Source organism: Moschus berezovskii, chromosome 4 (assembly GCF_049115385.1).
Source record: "Moschus berezovskii isolate FMDL1 chromosome 4, NW_MosBer_1.0, whole genome shotgun sequence".
NCBI classification, from domain to species: domain Eukaryota; kingdom Metazoa; phylum Chordata; class Mammalia; order Artiodactyla; family Moschidae; genus Moschus; species Moschus berezovskii.
The window spans coordinates 58,197,756-58,218,400 of record NC_142463.1 but is presented as its reverse complement, the minus strand read 5'-3'; positions in this window follow the sequence as shown (position 1 = coordinate 58,218,400).

The window sequence follows — 20,645 nt, the reverse complement described above, 5'->3', positions numbered from 1 at the left end:
AGAATTTTGAGCATGACTTTACTAGTATGCGAGATGAGTGCAATTGTGCGGTAGTTTGAGCATTCTTTGGCATTGCCTTTCTTTGGGATTGGAATGAAGACTGTCCTTTTCCAGTCCTGTGGCCACTGCTGAGTTTTCCAAATTTGCTGGCATATTGAGTGTAGCACTTTCACAGCATCATCTTTCAAGATTTGAAATAGCTCAACTGGAGTTCCATCACCTCCACTAGCTTTGTTCATAGTGATGCTTTCTAAGGCCCACTTGACTTCACATTCCATTATGTTTGGCTCTAGGTGAATGGTCACACTAAATAGTTTTCAGAGAAATACAAATTAAAACTAGAAAGTGATATACTCATGAGAATGGTTAAAAATAAAAGATGAAAAATGCCAAGTATAAGTGCGGATGTGGAAACTTTACAATGCCGGTAAGCTATTTCAGAAAACTATTGACAGTATCTATTAAAACTATTTTACTTCAGAAAACTGTTTGACGGTATCTATTAATTATGGACATGAGTTTGAGTGAATTTCGGGAGTTGGTGATGGACAGGGAGGCCTGGTGTGCTGTGATTCATGGGGTTGCAAAGAGTCGGACATGACTGAGTGACTGAAATGAACTGAACTGATTAAAGCTGAAAGTACATCTACCCTGTTTTTATTCAGCCACACAGTCATGTCCGACTCTTCATGACCTCGTGGACTGCAGGATGCCAGGCCTTCCTGCCCCTCACCATCTCTGAAAGTTTGCCCAAGGTCATGTCCATTGTATCAGTAATGCATCCAGCCATTTCATCCTCTGATGCCCTCTTCTCCTTCTGCCCTCAATCTTTCCCAGCATCATGGACTTTTCTAATAAGTCAGTTGTTTGCATCAGATTATCAAAATACTGGAGTTTCAGCTTCAGCATCAATCCTTGTAACGAGTATTCAGGGTTGATTTCCCTTAAGATTGAGTGGTTTGGGCGACAGTCCTAAGTTGGCAGAGGAATAGAATGAGGAGACCACTTTCTCCCCCACAAATTCATCAAAAGATCATTTGAATGCTGAGCAACTTCCACAAAAATCTGCTGTCAGAGAATACCAGGCACCCAGAAAGGCAGCCCATTCTCTTTGAATGGAGGTGGGACAAAATACAAAAGACAAAAAGAGAGACAAAAGAGTTAGGGATGAGACCCATTCTGGGGAGGGAGTCGTGAAGGAGAGAAGTTTTCAAACAGCAGGAAACCCTCTCACCAGTGGGTCTGTGGGGAGTTTTGAAATCGCAGAGGGCAACATAACCAGGAGGGGAAAAAGAATAAAAAACACAGAATACAAGCTGAACTACAACTCTCAACGGAGAAGTAACCCAGGTGCTCATGTCCGCCGCTGGACAGGAAGTCTCAGGTTGCATGCTTAAGGTAAGGACTGGGCCTGAATGCCCTGAGGACAATCTGAGGGAGCTAACGTGACATAGAAACCCAAACTGGGGGATAGCCAGAGAAAGAAAAAAAAGAGAATTTTCCCAGGAAAAGCTCTAACCTAACTTGCAGCCAGGCCCACTCACAGAACAAAGGGTTGAGTGAATACCAAAGGAGAGCTAGCTGGTTGCAGACCGGCCCCTCCCCACACCGAAGGCAAAGAGGCAAGCGTGCAAAGAGCCAGAGCCAGAAGACAAGGGGCAATCTCGGACGAGAGACGGCATCCTCCACCAAACTTTGAGCAGGCTCCCAGTTGCTAACCAAATCTTTCTGGGATCCTGGACGGTTGACATCTGCCAGGAGGGTTGCAGTCTGAGATCAGTTCCCCAAAGAAGACACACAGCTCACATGAGACAGTGCTCTCATGGTGCACCTGTGAAACTGAGCAGCAGGGACTAGGGAGGTGAAAAAGATGCACGACCCACATGAGACCATCCACTGGCTAGGCACCTGGTCTCCTGAGCTGCCTGGACCTGGGAAGGGCACAAAATGTATGCCAAACCAAGTCTGTGCCTTTGTGGAGTACCTGAGAAGCTGAACCTGAGCCTGAGCAGTTTAGACCTGGGAATTGAACGAAATGCAGGGCCCACTTTGAACAGTACCCCTGCAGAGCAACCTGGAGCCTGAGCAGTGTAGACTGAGAAAGACATGCAGCTGTGAGCTGGGGCAAACCCAGTATGGTTCATACACTGTAAACACTCCCCACACATGCCAGTGATATTTGTTTGAAGTGTTCCTCCCTCCCCACAACATAACTGAACAAGTGAGCCTAAATAAGTGGCCACCTTCACCCCCTTGGGTCAGGGTAGAACTTAGACACTGAAGAGACTTGCAAACAGAGGAAGGCAAAATAAACAAAGAAGAGGGAATCATTCTGGAAGTGACAGGTGCAACAGATTAAAACACTGTAGTTAACATTGACTAAGCATTGGAAAGGGCCTATAGACCTTGAGAAGAAGTATAAGCTGGAACAAGGGACTACCTGAAACTGAACTGAGCCCTCATTGCCCTCAACAATTCCAGAGAAATTCCTAGATATATTTTTACTATTATCATTAAAATTCTTTTTTAATTTTTAAGTTCTTTATTACTCATTTATTTTCATTTTTATAACCTACTATTACCTTGCCAAAAAAAGATCCTATTTTTAAAGCAAATTTTGTATATATATATATATATATATATTTATAATTTTTGTGATTGATTTCATTTTGTATTTTTAATATCATATTTTTGAGAGTCTAACCTCTACTCTAGATTTTTAATTTTTGCTTTTTGGTATTTTTTGCCAAATTTGTACCTTTAGGAATCTAATCTTCAGTACCAATTTTTACTTAGGGGTGAGATTACTGGCTTGATTGCTCTCTCACCTTTTGACTCTCCCTTTTCTCCCTCAGGTCACCAATATTGCCTCCCTCCCCCTTCTCTACTCTATTTAATTCTGTGAATCTCTCTGGGTGTTCTGGGCTGTGGAGAACATTTTGGGAACTGATTACTGGCTAGATTGGTCTCTCCCCTTTTGACTCCCTTCTCTTCTCTGGTCACCTCTATCTCCCTCCTCCCTCTTCTCTTCTCCATGTAACTCTGTGAACCTCTCTGGGTTTCCCTCACTGTGGAGAATCTTTTCACTATTAGCCTAGATGTTTTATCATCTGTGCTGTATGAATGGAGAAATCTTGAGGTTACTGTAAGAATAAGACTGGAAGTCAGAGACAGAAGGCTTAAATAAAAAACTTGAGAACACCAGAAAATTCCTGATTCCAGGGAACATTAACTGACAAGAACTCATCCAAAAGCCTCCATACCTACACTGAAACCAAGCACCACCCAAGAGCCAACATGTTCCAGAGCAAGACATACCACGTTAATTCTACAGCAACACAGGAACACAGCCCTGAGCATTAAAATAAATGTTGCCCAAAGTCACGCCAAACACACAGACACCCAAAAACTCACTACTGGACACTTCATTGCACTCCAGAGAGAAGAGATCCAGTTCCACCCACCAGAATACAGAGGCAAGCTTCCCTAACCAGGAAACCTTGACAAGCCACTCGTCCAACCCTACCCACAGGGAGAAACCACCACAATAAAGAGAAACCACAAACTCCCAGACTATAGAAAGGCCACCCTAAACACAACAATCTAAACAAAATTAAAAGGCAGAAAATATTAAGCAGGTAAAAGAACATGATAAACATGCATCAAACCAAACAAAAGAGGAGATAAGGAGTCTACCTGAAAAAGAAGAATAATGATAATAGAGATGATCCAAAATACTGAAAACAAAATGGAGTTACAGATAAATAGACTAGAGACAAGGATTGAGAAGATGCAAGAAATGTTTGACAAGGACCTGGAAGAAATAAAAAATAATCAATCAATAATGAATAATGCAATAACTGAGATCAAAAGCACTCTGGAGTGAACCACCATTAGAATAACTGAAGCAGAAGATAGGATAAGTGAGGTGGAAGATATAATGGTGGAAATAAATGAAGCAGGGGAGAAAAAAGAAAAAAGAATTAAAAAAAATGATGACAACCTCAGAGACCTCTGGGACAATGTTAAACGCCCCAACATCTGAATCATAGGAGTCCCAGAAGAAGAAGACAAAAAGAAAGGCCATGAGAAAATACTTCAGGAGATAATAGTTGAAAACTTCCCTAAAATGGGGAAGGAAATAGCCACCCAAGTCCAAGAAACCCAGAGAATCCCAAACAGGATAAACCCAAGGCAAAACACCCCAAGACACATATTAATCAAATTAACGAAGATCAAACACAAAGAGAAAATATTAAAAGCAGCAAGGGAAAAGCAACAAATAATACACAAGGGGATTCCCATAAGGATAACAGCTGATCTTTCAATAGAAACTCTACAGGCCAGAAGGGAATGGCAAGACATACTTAAAGTGACGAAAGAGAAAAGCTTATAACCCAGATTACTGTACCCAGCAAGGATCTCATTCAAATATGAAAGAGAAATTGAAAGCTTAACAGACAAGCAAAAGCTGAGACAATTCAGCACCACCAAACCAGCTCTTCAACAAATGCTAAAGGATCTTCTCTAGACAGAAAACACAGAAAAGGTTTATAAACTCAAACCCAAAACAACAAAGTAAATGGCAACAGGATCATACATATCAATAATTACCTTAAATAAAAATGGGTTGAATGCCCCAACCAAAAGACAAAGGCTGGCTGAATGGATACAAAAACAAGACCCCTATATATGCTGTCTACAAGAGACCCACCTCAAAACGAGGGACACATACAGACTGAAAGTGAAGGGCTGGAAAGAGATATTCCATGCAAATAGAGACCAAAAGAAAGTAGGAGTAGCAATACTCATATCAGATAAAATAGACTTTGAAATAAAGGCCGTGAAAAGAGACAAGGATACTACATAATGTTCAAAGGATCAATCCAAACGAAGATATAACAATTATAAATATATATGCACCCAACATAGGAGTACCACAATATGTAAGGCAAATGTTAACAAGTATGAAAGGGGAAATTAACAGTAACACAATAATAGTGGGAGACATTAATACTCCACTCACACCTATGGATAGATCAACCAAACAGAAAATTAGCAAGGAAACAAAAACTTTAAATGATACAATGGAGCAATTAGAACTAAGTGATATCTATAGGACATTTCACACCCAAACAATGAATTTTATCTTTTTCTCAAGTGCACACGTAACATTCTCCAGGATAGATCACATCCTGGGCCATAAATCTAGCCTTGGTAAATTTAAAAAAAATGAAATCATTTCAAGCATCTTTTCTGAGCACTATGCGGTTAGATTAGATGTCAACTACAGGAAAGAAAAAAAAACTATTAAAAATACAAACATATGGAGGCTAAACAACATGCTCTGAAATAACCCATAAATCACAGAGGAAATAAAAAAGAAATCAAAATATGCCTAGAAACAAATGAAAATGAAAACAAGACAACCCAAAACCTATGGGATTCAGTAAACTCAGTGTTAAGAAGGGTCATAGCAATACAAGCTTACCTCAAGAAACAAGAAAAACATCAAATGAATAACCTAACTTTACACCTAAACAACTAGAAAAGGAAGAAATGAAGAACCACAAGGTTAGTAGAAGGAAAGAAATCATAAATATTAGGGCAGAAATAATGAAAAAGAAACAAAGGAAACTATAGCAAAAATCAACAAAGCTCAAAGCTGATTCTTTGATAAGATAAAATAGACAAACCATTAGCCAGACTCATCAAGAAAAAAAAAGAATCAAATCAACAAAATTAGCAATGAAAATGGGGAAATCACAACAGACAACACAGAAATACAAAGATCATAAGGGACTACTATCAGCAATATATGACAAAAAAGTGGACAACTTGGAAGAAACGGATGAATTTTTAGAAATTTTTCTGTGAATTTCAAAACTGAACCAGGAAGAAATAGAAAATCTCAACACACCCATCATGAACATGGAAATCAAAACTATAATCAGAAATCTTCCAACAAAAAAAAGCCCAGGACCAGATGGATTCACTGGTGAATTCTACCAAAAACTTAGAGAAGAGTAACACCTCTCCTACCCAAACTCTTCCAGAAAATTACAGAGGAAGGTAAACTGCCAAACTCATTCTATGAGGCCACCATCACCCTAATACCAAAACCAGAAAGATGCCACAAAGAAAGAAAACTACAGGCCAATATCACCGAACCCGGGTCTCCTGCATTGGAGGCAGACACTTTAACCTCTGAGCCACCAGGGAAGCCCGTATCACTGAAGAACATAGATGCAAAAATCCTCAATGAAATTCTAGCAAACAGTATCCAACAACATGTTAAAAAGATCATACATCATGACCAAATGGGTTTATCCCAGGGATGCAAGGATTCTTCAATATTTGCAAATCAATCAATGTGATACACCACATTAACCAACTGAAAGATAAAAATTATATGATTATCTCAATAGATCAAGAGAAAGCCTTTGACAAAATTCAGTATCAATTTATGATAAAACCTTCCAGAAAGAAGGCACAGAAGGAACATACCTCAACATAATAAAAGCCATATATGATAAACCCACAGCAAATATTATCCTCAATGGTGAAAAATTGAAACCATTTCCCCTAAAGTCAGGTACAAGACAAGGGTGCCCACTCTCACCACTACTATTCAACATAGTTTTGGAAGTTTTAGTCACAGTAATCAGAGCAGAAAAAGAAATAAAAGGAATCCAGATTGTAAAAGAAGAAGTAAAATTCTCACTGTTTGCAGATGACATGATCCTCTACACAGAAAACCCTAAAGACTCCACCAGAAAATTACTAGAGCTAATCAATGAATATAGTAAAGCTGCAGGATATAAAATTAATACACAGAAATCCTTTGCATTTCTATACACTAACAATGAGAAAACAGAAAGAGAAATTAAGGAAACAAGTCCATTCACCATTGCAAAAAAAAGAATAAAATACTTAGGAATAAATCTACCTAAAGAAACAAAGGACCTATATATGGAAAACTATAAAACACTGATGAAAGAAATTTAAAAAATGACACAAGATGGAGAAATATACCAAGTTTAGGGGTCAGAAAAAATCAATATAGTGAAAATGAATATACTACCCAAAGCAATCTATAGATTCAATGCAATCCCTATCAAGCTACCATCAGTATTTTTCAGAGAACTAGAACAAATAATTTCACAATTTGTATGGAAATACAGAAAACCTCGAATAGCCAAAGCAATCTTGAGAAAGAAGAGTGGAACTGGAAGAATCAACCTACCTGACTTCACACTACAAAGCTAGAGTCATCAAGACAGTATGGTACTGGCACAAAACAGAAATATAGATCAATGGAACAAAATATCCCAGAGATAAATCCATGCAGCTATAGACACCTTATTTTTGACAAAGGAGGCAAGAATATAAAATGGCAGAAAGGCAATTTCTTTAACAAGTGGTGCTGGGAAAGCTGGTCAACCACTTGTAAAAGAATGAAACCAGAACACTTTCTAACACCATACACAAAAATAAACTCAAAATGGATTAAAGATCTAAATGCGAGACCAGAAACTATAAAATTCCTAGAGGAAAACATAGGCAAAACACTCTCTGACATAAATCACAGCAGGATCCTCTATGACCCACCTCCCTGAGTAATGGAAATAAAAGCAAAAATAAACAAATGGGACACAATTAAAATTAAATCCTTTTGCACAACAAAGGAAACTATAAGCAAGGTCCAAAGACAGGCTTCAGAATGGGAGAAAATAATAGCAAATGAAGAAACTAACAAATAATTAATCTCAAAAATATACAAGCAGCTAATTCAGCTCAATACCAGAAAAATAAATGACCTAATCAAAAAATGGGTCAAAGAACTAAACAGACATTTCTTCAAAAAAGAAATTAATTCATGTCCAACTCTTTGTGTCCCCATGAACTGCAGCACGCCAGGCCTCCCTGTCCATCACCAACTCCCAGAGTTTACTCAAACTCATGTCTATTGAGTCAGTGATGCCATCCAACCATCTCATTCTCTGTCATCCCCTTCTCCCACCTTCAATCTTTCCCAACATCAGGATTTTTACAAATGAGTCAGTTCTTCGAATCAGGTGGCCAAAGTATTGGAGTTTCAGCTTCACCATTAGTCCTTCAAAGAACACTCAGGACTGATCTCCTTTAGGCTGGACTGGTTAGATCTCCTTTCTGTCCAAGGCACTCTCAAGAATCTTATCCAAATCCACAGTTCAAAAGCATCAATTCTTCGGCACTCAGCTTTCCTTATAGTCCAACTCTCACATCCATACATGACTACTGGAAAAACCATAGCCTTGACTAGACAGACCTTTGTTGACAAAGTAATGTCTCTGCTTTTTAATATGCTGTATAGGTTGGTCATAATTTTCCTTCCAAGGAGTAGTTCAGTTCAGTTCAGTTCAGTCGCTCAGTCGTGTCCGACTCTCCGCAACCCCATGAATCACATCACGCCAGGCCTCCCTGTCCCCTGTCCATCACCAACCCCCAGAGTTCACTCAAACCCATGTCCATCGAGTCAGTGATGCCATCCAGCCATCTCCTTTGTCGTCTCCTTCTCCTCCCGCCCCCAATCCCACCCAGCATGAGAGTCTTTTCCAGTGAGTCAACTCTTCTCATGAGGTGGCCAAAGTATTGGAGCTTCAGCTTTAGCATCAGTCCTTCCAATGAACACCCAGGACTGAACTCCTTTAAAATGGACTGGTTGGCTCTCCCTGCAGTCCAAGACTCTCAAAAGTCTTCTCCAACACCACAGTTCAAAAGCATCGATTCTTCAGTGATCAGCTTTCTTCGAGGCCAACTCTCACATCCATACATGACCACTGGAAAAACCATAGCCTTGACTAGACGGACCTTTGTTGGCAAAGTAATGTCTCTGTTTTTTAATATGCTATCTAGTTTGGTCATAATTTTCCTTTCAAGGAGTAAGCGTCTTTTAATTTCATGGCTGCAGTCACCATCTTCGGTGATTTGGAGCCTCCAAAAATAAAGTCTGCCACTGTTTCTGCATCTATTTGCCATGAAGTGATAGGACCAGATGCCATGATCTTAATTTTCTGAATGTTGAGCTATAAGACAACTTTTTCACTCTCCTCTTTCACTTTCATCAAGAGACTCTTTAGTTCCTCTTCACTTTCTGCCATAAGGGTGGTGTCATCTGCATATCCGAAGTTTTCGATATTTCTTCTGGCAATCTTTATTCCAACTTGTGCTTCTTCTAGCCCATCGTTTCTCATGATGTACTCTGCATATAAGTGAAATAAGCAGGGGGACAATATACAGCCTTGACGTACTTCATGACATAGAGATGGCTAACAAATATATGAAAAGATGCTCAATATCACTCTTTATCAGAGAAATGCAAATCAAAACCACAATGAGGTACCATCTAATGCTGGTCAGAATGGCTGCTATCAAAAATGTCTACAGACAGTAAATTCTGGAGAGGGTGCAGAGAAAATGGAACTCTCTTACACTGTTGGTGGGAATGCAAACTAATAGAGCCCCTACGGAGAACAGTGTGAAGATCCTTAAAAATCTGGAAATAGTACAGCCATATGACCCAGATATCCCACTGCTGGGCAAACACACTGAGGAAACCAGAACTGAAAGAGACATGTGTACCCCAATGTTCATCACAGCACTGTTTATAATAACTAGAACGTGGAAGCAACCTAGATGTCCGTCAACAGATGAATGGATAAGAAAGCTGTGGTACATGCACACAATGGAATATTACTCAGCTATACAAAAGATCACACTTAAATCAGTTCTAGCAAGGTGGATGAAACTGGAGCCTATTAACAGAGTGAAGTAATTCAGAAAGAAAAACACCAGTATAGTATATTAATGCATATATATGGAATTTAGAAAGATGGTAACAATGACCCTATATGCGAGACCACAAAAGAGACACAGATATAAAGAACAGACTTTTGGACTCTGTGGGAGAAGGTGAGGGTGCAATCATTTCAGAGAATAGCATTGAAACATATATATAACTATATGTGAAATAGATTGCCAGTCCAGGTTTGATGCATGAGACAGGGCGCTCAGGGCTGGTGCACTGGGACAACCCTGAGGGATGGGATGGGGAGGGAGGTAGAAGGGGTTTTCAGGATGGGGGACACATGTACACCCATGGCTGATTCATATCAGTATATGGCAAAAACCACAACAAACTGTAAAGTAATTAGCCTCCAATTAAAAAAAAGATTGAGTGGTTTGATCTCCTTGCTGTCCATATCTAACCTCTGGCTAGACAATTTCCCGCCGTGGTATATGTCTCCAAAAATTGCATTCATATGTTCTCCCAAAGACATATATTGGAATTTTTATGCCTACCTTTTTCCCAGAAAAAAAAAATTTTTTTCATTAATCCTGAAGATGTTTTGCCTTAGTTAAAATCTGTTCCTTATTGTGAGACTCAGTATTATTAAAAAGTCAAGACCAACAACCCAAATGGATATAGTTGAGAAAGATTATGTCATATGTGTGAGTGTGTACTCATTCATGTCAGACTCTTTCTGACCCCATGGACTGTAGCCCACCAGGTTCCTCTGTCCATGAAATTTTTCCAGGCACGAATACTAGAGTGGATTGCCATTTCCTTCTCCAGATGATATTCCTGACCCAGGGCTCAAACCCATGTCTCTTGCATCTCCTGCATTGGCAGGTGGGTTCTTTACCATCTGAGCTACCAGGGAAGCTGTCACAAATCATAAATTTTCATAAATTATGGATATTTTGAGTTTTGTTTATTACCAAAACCTAATCTGATAAATATATTACTACTACTACTACTTTTCTTGTGTCTATCTACTATCTTATACCTCGTTCAGTCGTGTCCAACCCTTTGAGACCCCATGGCCTGTAGCCTACCAGGGATTTTCCAGGCAAGAATACTGGAGTGGGTTGCCATTTCCTTCTCCAGGGGATCTTCCCAACCCAGGGATTGAACCCGGGTCTCTGCATTGTAGGCAGACTTTTTACTGTCTGAGCTACCAGGGAAGCCCACGACGACTACTGCTGCTGCTGCTGCTGCTAAGTCGCTTCAGTCGTGTCCGACTCTGTGTGACCCCATAGACGGCAGCCCACCAGGCTCCGTCGTCCCTGGGATTCTCCAAGGCAAGAACACTGGAGTGGGTTGCCATTTCCTTCTCCAATGCATGAAAGTGAAAAGTGAAGTCGCTCAGACGTGTTGGACTCTTCACGATCCCATGGACTGTAACCTACCAGGCTCCTCTGTCCATGGAATTTTCCAGGCAAGAATACTGGAGTGGGTAGCCATTCCGTTCTTCAGGGGATCTTCCCAACCCAGGGACTGAACCTGGGTCTCTTGTATTGCAGGCAGATTCTTTACTGACTGACCTAGGAGGGAAACCCACAGTGTAAATAATTAAGCCTAATTAAGAGCAATTTCAAGTGTAAGTCTGGCTTTTAAGACAGTTTATAAGAGTATTAAAGCAGTCTCACAGGTTCTTATGGGACAATGATAGCATCTGGGAGATTAATAGCCACTGTCTACTTCTGTAACTAATGCTGTGTAAAAATGACACCTAGAAAGCATTTTCTAAACTTCACAGAGAAACATATGCTAAATGTTGGACAGTACCTATCTGCCCATCTGTCTCTGCAAAATGCCACCTTTAGAGGCCTTGGCTTGCTCTAGAAAGCCCACTGCTTAGTTGCTGAATGTTCAACTGAGAATGTTTGTAGAGCTCTGACCTAAAATCCATTTATCAGAACAAATCCCTGAAGAATTGTGGGGTTTTTGTGTATTTGGTTGTTGTAAAACTTTTTAAATTGTAGGAAATAATAGAGACTGACATAAACAGCTGGATATCTACCATCTAAAGTTAACAAATGATCTTTTTTGCTTCAGAGGGATTAATTTAAAAAAAAAAACTCACATAAAAATAGACTTTTAAAAAATCCACTTCCTATTTCTATTTCCCACCTAACATTTTTTAGATAAAACTATTATGAAATTACTGTGTTCTTCTTGCTCATGTTTTTTATTTCATTACATCTCTCTTAATCATAAATAATATATAGCATTACTTAATGTGTTTTTAAACTTTTTCATAAGTACTATCATACTGAATTATCTAGGACAGATCCATGAACACATCTCTCGTTTAATAGAGTAAATCTTTGTAATATATATTGTAATATACATTGAAGATCCACAAGTATCTTCAGAATTTTATATTAGCGGAAATACTGTCAGGTTGAGCTAATATAACCAAATAAGACTTAAATAAAAGGTATTGGATTTCCCAATTCTAGTGGCAAGAAACCAGCTAATGAAATTACTTAGCTGTATAATCTGCTAACTTTTTATAATAAAAAAGGATAATCCATAGGCCATAGTTTTGAGCCAGAGGGCAGAGATGCAAGCTGTAGAGAATTATGCCTACGTCTTGAAACCTAATGAACTTTATGTGGCTGAATTGCAAAGCTGCTTGAATATAGTGCCTTTTCTCTTCCGTTTTTTCCTATTTTGAATTGATACACTAACTCTTAGTTCTATTTCTGTCCAACCATTGCATTTTGGCATTACACGGCATGTTTCTTTAATTTCACAAGTCCACAGATAGATAGAAATTGTGTCCTGGGATGGATTATACCAAGAATCATCCATACCTGATTTTGGTGATGAGATTCTGGATTTTTGTGGAGATGATATGTTATTGAGATTGCTAGAATATTAATGGATACTATAATGAGTTGGGGACATTGAGATGGGAATAATTATATTTGGGGTGGATGAGAACTTTTGAGGGCCACAAGCTGGACACTTATGATATGCAGTATAATGGTCACAAAGGTCGTCTATGACCTATTCATCAGAACATGTGATTGGTACCATAAAGAGCAACAGGGGTTTTGCAGTTATGTTTGGGGTTAAAGACTTTGATATGGTGAGATTCAGTTCAGTTCAGTTCAGTCGCTCAGTCGTGTCCGACTCTCCGCGACCCCATGAATCACAGCACGCCAGGCCTCCCTGTCCATCACCAACTCCCGGAGTTCACTCAAACTCATGTCCACAGAGTCGGTGATGCCATCCAGCCATCTCATTCTCTGTCATCCCCTTCTCCTCCCGCCCCCAACCTTTCCCAGCATCAGAGTCTTTTCCAGTGAGTCAACTCGTCGCATGAGGTGGCCAAAGTATTGCAGTTTCAGCTTTAGCATCAGTCCCTCCAATGAACATCCAGGATTGATCTCCTCTAGAATGGACTGGTTGGATTTCCTTGCAGTATAAGGGACTCTCAAGAGTCTTCTCCAACACCACAGTTCAAAAGCATCGATTCTTCGGCGGTCAGCCTTCTTCACAGTCCAACTCTCACATCCATACATGACCACGGGAAAAACCATTGCCTTGACTAGACAGACCTTGGTTGGCAAAGTAATGTCTCTGCTTTTTAACATGCTATCTAGGTTGGTCATAACTTTCCTTCCAAGGAGCAAGCGTCTTTTAATTTCATGGCTGCAATCAGCATCTGCAGTGATTTTGGAGCCCATAAAAACAAAGTCTGACACTGTTTCCACTGTTTTTCCATCTATTTCCCATGAAGTGATGGGACCAGATGCCATGATCTTTGTTTTCTGAATGTTGAGCTTCAAGCCAACCTTTTCACTCTCCTCTTTCACTTTCATCAAGAGGCTTTTGAGTTCCTCTTCACTTTCTGCCATAAGGGTGGTGTCATCTGCATATCTGAGGTTATTGATATTTCTCCCGGCAATCTTGATTCCAGCTTGTGCTTCTTCCAGCCCAGCGTTCCTCATGATGTACTCTGCATATAAGTTAAATAAGCAAGGTGACAATATACAACCTTGACGTACACCTTTTCCTATCTGGAACCAGTCTGTTGTTCCATGTCTAGTTCTAACTGTTGCTTCCTGACCTGCATACAGGTTTCTCAAGAGGCAGGTCAGGTGGTCTGGGATTCCCATCTCTTTCAGAATTTTCCACAGTTTATTGTGATCCACACAGTCAAAGGCTTTGGCATAGTCAATAAAGCAGAAATAGATGTTTTTCTGAAACTCTCTTGCTTTCTCCATGATCCAGCGGATGTTGGCAATTTGATCTCTGGTGCCTCTGCCTTTTCTAAAACCTGCTTGAACATCTGGGAGTTCACGGTTTATATACTGCTGAAGCCTGGCTTGGAGAATTTTGAGCATGACTTTACTAGCGTGTGAGATGAGTGCAATTGTGCGGTAGTTTGAGCATTCTTTGGCATTGCCTTTCTTTGGGATTGGAATGAAGACTGACCTCTTCCAGTCCTGTGGCCACTGCTGAGTTTTCCAAATCTGCTGGCATATTGAGTGCAGCACTTTCACAGCATCATCTTTCAAGACTTGAAATAGCCCAACTGGAATTCCATCACCTCCACTAGCTTTGTTCGTAGTGATGCTTTTTAAGGCCCACTTGACTTCACATTCCAAGATGTCTGGCTCTAGGTCAGTGATCACGTTATCGTGACTATCTTGGTCGTGAAGATCTTTTTTGTACAGTTCTTCTGTGTATTCCTGCCACCTCTTCTTAATATCTTCTGCTTCTGTTAGGTCCATAACATTTCTGTCCTTTATCGAGCCCATCTTTGCATGAAATGTTCCCTTGGAATCTCTAATTTTCTTGAAGAGCTCTCTTGTTTTTCCTATTCTGTTGTTTTCCTCTATTTCTTTGCATTGATCACTGAGGAAGTCTTTCTTATCTCTCCTTGCTATTCTTTGGAACTCTGCATTCAGATGCTTATATCTTTCCTTTTCTCCTTTGCTTTTCGCCTCTCTTCTTTTCACAGCTATTTGTAAGGCCTCCTCAGACAGCCATTTCGCTCTTTTGCATTTCTTTTCCATGGGGATGGTCTTGGTCCCTGTCTCCTGTACAATGTCACGAACCTCCGTCCAGAGTTCATCAGGCACTCTATCTATCAGATTTAGTCCCTTAAATCTATTTCTCACTTCCACTGTATAATCATAAGGGATTTGATTGAGATCATATCTGAATGGTCTAGTGGTTTTCCCTACTTTCTTCAATTTAAGTCTGAACTTCGCAATAAGGAGTTCATGATCTGAGCCACAGTCAGCTCCTGGTCTTGTTTTCGCTAACTGTATACAGCTTCTCCATCTTTGGTTGCAAAGAATATAATCAATCTGATTTCGGTGTTGACCATCTGGTGATGTCCATTTGTAGAGTCTTCTCTTGTGTTGTTGGAAGAGGGTGTTTGCTATGACCAGTGCATTCTCTTGACAAAACTCTATTAGCCTTTGCCCTGCTTCATTCCATGCTCCAAGGCCAAATTTGCCAGTTACTGCAAGTGTTTCTTGACTTCCTACTTTTGCATTCCAGTCCCCTATAATGAAAAGGACATCTTTTTTGGGTGTTAGTTCTAAAAGGTCTTGTAGGTCTTCATAGAACCGATTAACTTCGGCTTCTTCAGCATTACTCGTTGGGGCATAGGCCTGGATTACTGTAATATTGAATGGTTTGCCTTGGAAACGAACAGAAATCATCCTGTCATTTTTAAGATTGCATCCAAGTACTGCATTTTGGACTCTTTTGTTGACCATGATGGCTACTCCATTTCTTCTAAGGGATTCCTGCCCACAGTAGTAGATATAATGGTCGTCTGAGTTAAGTTCACCCATTCCAGTCCATTTTAATTCACTGATTCCTAGAATGTCAACGTTCACTCTTGCCATCTCCTGTTTGACCACTTCCAATTTGCCTTGATTCATGGACCTAACATTCCAGGTTCCTATGCAATACTGCTCTTTACAGCACCAGACCTTGCTTCTATCACTGGTCACATCCACAACTGGGTATTGGTTTTGCTCCATCCCTTTATTCCTTCTAGAGTTATTTCTCCACTGAGCTCCAGTAGCATACTGGGCACCTACTGACCTGGGGAATTCCTCATTCAGTATCCTATCATTTTGCCCTTTGTTACTGTTCATGGGGTTCTCAAGGCAAGTATACTGAAGTGGTTTGCCATTCCCTTCTCCAGTGGACCACATTCGGCTGTGGTCCATGTGATCAGATTGGCTAGTTTCCTGTGATTATGATATCAGTCTGTCCGCCCTCTGGTGCCCCCTAGCAATACCTACCGTCTTATTTGGGTTTCTCTTACCTTGGTCGTGGAAAATCTCTTCACAGCCGATCCCGCAAAGTGCAGCCGCTGTACCTTACCTTGGGTGAGGGGTATCTCCTCAAGGCCGCCCCTCCTGACCTTGAACGCGGAGTAGTTCCTCTCGGCCCTCCTGCGCCCGCGCAGCCACCGCCTGTTGGACGTGGGGTAGCTCCTCTCGGCCGCCGGCCCTGGCCTCAGGCGTGGGGTAGCTCCTCACGGCCGCACCTCTTTGCGTGGTTCGTTGTGCCGGGGCCGGCGTCTCTCGCGTCGCGTCTGCGCCGCCGGGGCCGGCGTCTCTCGCGTCGCGTCTGCGCCGCCGGGGCCGGCGTCTCTCGCGTCGCGTCTGCGCCGCCGGGGCCGGCGTCTCTCGCGTCGCGTCTGCGCCGCCGGGGCCGGCGTCTCTCGCGTCGCGTCTGCGCCGCCGGGGCCGGCGTCTCTCGCGTCGCGTCTGCGCCGCCGGGGCCGGCGTCTCTCGCGTCGCGTCTGCGCCGCCGGGGCCGGCGTCTCTCGCGTCGCGTCTGCGCCGCCGGGGCCGGCGTCTCTCGCGTCGCGTCTGCGCCGCCGGGGCCGGCGTCTCTCGCGTCGCGTCTGCGCCGCCGGGGCCGGCGTCTCTCGCGTCGCGTCTGCGCCGCCGGGGCCGGCGTCTCTCGCGTCGCGTCTGCGCCGCCGGGGCCGGCGTCTCTCGCGTCGCGTCTGCGCCGCCGGGGCCGGCGTCTCTCGCGTCGCGTCTGCGCCGCCGGGGCCGGCGTCTCTCGCGTCGATTACCTTGGATTATTCAGGTGGGTATGATCTAATCACACAAGTTGTTAAAACTGGAAAAAACTTCCTGGCTGTACTAAGAGAGATGTAATGATGGAACAAAAAGAGTGGGTCAAGGTAGTAGTGAGAGAAAGATTCCAAACCTGTCACTGGTTCTGAGATGTGAGGATTATGTGCAAAGACCAGAGAGAGGATCATAGAACCACAGGAGTTTATGGAGTTTATGGCAGCCCTGAGGCTGACAGGCACCAGACACCTCAGTCCTACAATGATATGAAACTGAATTTTGCCAATACCCAAATGATCAAGAAAAAGATTATCCACTAGAACATACCAGAAGGAAGAAAGACCTAACACCATGTTGATCTTAGCCTGATAAGATATATGTCAGATTCCTGACATAAAGAACTAACAAATTTGTCTTGTTTAAATCAATAAGTTTGTGGTAACTTTTTATGGCATCATAGAAAACCAAAATAGTATGGCTAACTCTACAATATTCTTTTTATCTATCTAGGTCTATATTCACAGATGAAGTTGTTTCATTTTAATTGATGTATTATGTTTTATCATCTGAGCCACCATACAAATAAATCATAATTTATCCATTTCTGTCCTGATGTATATTTATAGTGTTCCTAGTTTTTCTCTGTAACAATATAGGAATAAACAAAACATGCTTCTTTCTATCTGCTAGTAGTCAGTGTAAAATTTCTAGACAACATCTAGAGAAATATAAGTATTGTATCATTAATCATACATATTTTAAATTTTAATATTCTCAATGTCTTCTAGAGTTCTACAAATTTTAATGTATGGTGGTTATTGACATAGTTGATCCTTTCCCCATTCTTTTCCTACCCTTTGATGAGTTGATTCAGTTTTTATTTCCCCAACCCCCACCCTGTCCAATTTTGATTTCCAGTGATTTAGTGTTCAGTTCAGTTCAGGTCAGTTCAGTCGTTCAATCGAGTCCAACTCTCTGCAACTCCATGGACTGCAGCACGCCAGGCTTCCGTGTCCATCACCAACTCCTGGAGTTTACTCATGTCCATTGAATTGGTGATGCCATCCAACCACCTCATCCTCTGTTGTCCCCTTCTCTTCCTGCCTTCAATCTTCCAGCATCAGGGTCTTCTCTAATGAGTCAGTTCCTCACATCAGGTGGCCAAAGTATTGGAGTTTCAGTTTCAACATCAATCCTTCCAATGAATATTCAGGACTGATTTCTTTCAGGATAAACTGATTGGATCTCCTTTGCAGTCCAAGGGAATCTCAAGAGTCTTCTCCAACACCGCAGTTCAAAAGCATCAATTCTTTGGTGCTCAGCTTTCTTTATATTCAACTCTCACATCCATACATGCCTACTGGAAAAACCATAGCCTTGTCTAGACAGAGCTTTGTAGGTAAAGTAATGTCTCTGCTTTTTAATAAGCTATCTAGGTTGGTCATAGCTTTTCTTCCAAGGAACAAGCGTCTTTTAATTTCACGGCTGCAGTCACCATCTGCAGTGATTCTGGAGCCCCCTAAAATAAAGTCAGCCACTGTTTCCACTGTTTCCCCATCTATTTGCCATGAAGTGTTAGGGCCAGATGCCATGATCTTAGTTTTCTGAATGTTGAGTTTCAAGCCAACTTTCTCACTCTCCTCTTTCACTTTCTTCAAGAGGCTCTTTAGTTCTTCACTTTCTGCCATAAAGGTGGTGTCATCTGCATATCTGAGGTTATTGATGTTTCTCCCAGCAATCTTGATTCCAGCTTGTGCTTCACACAGCCTTGCATTTCACACGATGTACTCTGCATATAAGTTAAACAAACAGGGTGACAATATGCAGCCCTTACTTACTCCTTTCCCAATTTGGAAGCAGTCCGTTGTTCCATGTCAGGTTCTAACTATTGCTTCCTGACATGGATACATATTTCTCATGAGTCAGGTCAGGTGGTCTGGTATTCCCATCTCTTTCAGAATTTTCCACAGTTTATTGTGATCCACACAGTCAAAGGCTTTGGCATAGTCAATAAAGCAGAAATAGATGTTTCTCTGAAACTTTCTTGCTTTTTTGATGATCCAACGGATGTTGGCAATTTGATATAGGGCTACTCATAAATTTTAGCATGCATACTAATTTAACGAAGTCTACTTTTACCGTTAAATCTTATAAAATAATACAAGGACACTGCTACTGCTGTTTAGTCACTAAGTTGTGTCTGACTCTTTGCGACCCCATAGATTATAGCCTGCTAAGCATCTCTGTACATGGGATTTCCCAGGCAGAAATACTCGAGTAGGTTGCTATTTCCTTCTCCAGGAGATCTTCTGGACACAGGAATCAAACCTGTGTCTCCTGCTTGGCAGGCATATTCTTTACCAGTGACCCACCTGGAAAGCTTTAAATTTGTTTTCCCATGCTATTTTCCCTGTTATTAAATTTTAGTTTCATTTTGATTCTAAGCACCCCTTTAGTTACTATTGTGTATTTTTTAGTTAATTCTCATTTAATTGTGCCAGCATTTTATAATTTATTTGTTAATCACTAATTGTTGCATAAACCTGTGGTGGAAGTGAAATTAGCCCAGTCATGTCCTACTCTTTGCGACCCCATGGATTATTCTCCAGGCCAGAATACTGAAATGGGTAGCCTCTCCCTTCTCCAGAGGATCTTCTCAACCCAGTGGTTGAACCCAGGTCTCCCACATTGCAGGTGGATTCTTTACCAGCTGAACCACAAGAGAAGTCCAAGAATACTGGAGTGGGTAGTCTATTTCTTCTCCAGTAGATCTTCCTGACCTAGGAATCAAACTGAGGTCTCCTTCATTGCAAGAGGATTCTTTATGAACTGAGCTATCAGGGAAGCCTGCACAAACCTACTTTCTTTTGTATTCAACTCCCTTTTTCCTGAAGTATATTCTTTAGTTATTCTTTAAAGTATGGCCTGCAAATAGTTCATTTGAAATTGACATCTCTTTTACTCAGAACTTTAAAGGTATTATTCCCTTTCTTCAGGTTTTTATTTGTCCTAATGAGAGTTCTGCCATAAGTCTAATTATTGTCTTCCTCTGCAAAATCTTTATTATTTTTTGGTTTATTTTTAAAGTTCATGAGGTCTTTCAAGTTTGCCATTGTTTATTAGAGAGTGGAATGTTTTTGATCTTTCAAATCTGATCAGGACTTGAATGGCTTCATCAGTCTAAGAATTGCTGTATTACTTGAACTCTAAAAAGAAAATGGCTAGCTACCATCATTACTTGAAACTCTGCTTCTTCACCATTGTTTCAACTTTCTCCATACAAAATGCCTATTAGCATGCAGCACTTGACTTTCCCATTATGTATATCATGCTCAACGTACCTTTCTTATTTGCATCTCTTTATTTTTTTTTTTTTTTCATTGCATTCTAGGTGATTTCCTCAGATCTCTATTTAATTTCTTCAGTTCTCAGTTATTCTGGTATATTCTTTGGGCTTTCCTGGTGACTCAGTGGTAAAGAACTTGCCTGCCAATGCAGGAGACACAAACTCAATCCCTGGATCAAGAAGAGTCCATGGAGAAGGAAATGGTAACCTACTTCAGTATTCTTCCCTGGGAAATCACACGGACAGAGGACCCTGGCAGGTTACAGTCCATCGGGGTGCAAAAGAGTTGGACACGACTTAGTGAATAACCATTATATTCTACACTATAGTTATATTCATTTTTGTTTTTTTAATATATTTCAAGTATTCTAAATTTACTTCTAGTATTTATTTCTAG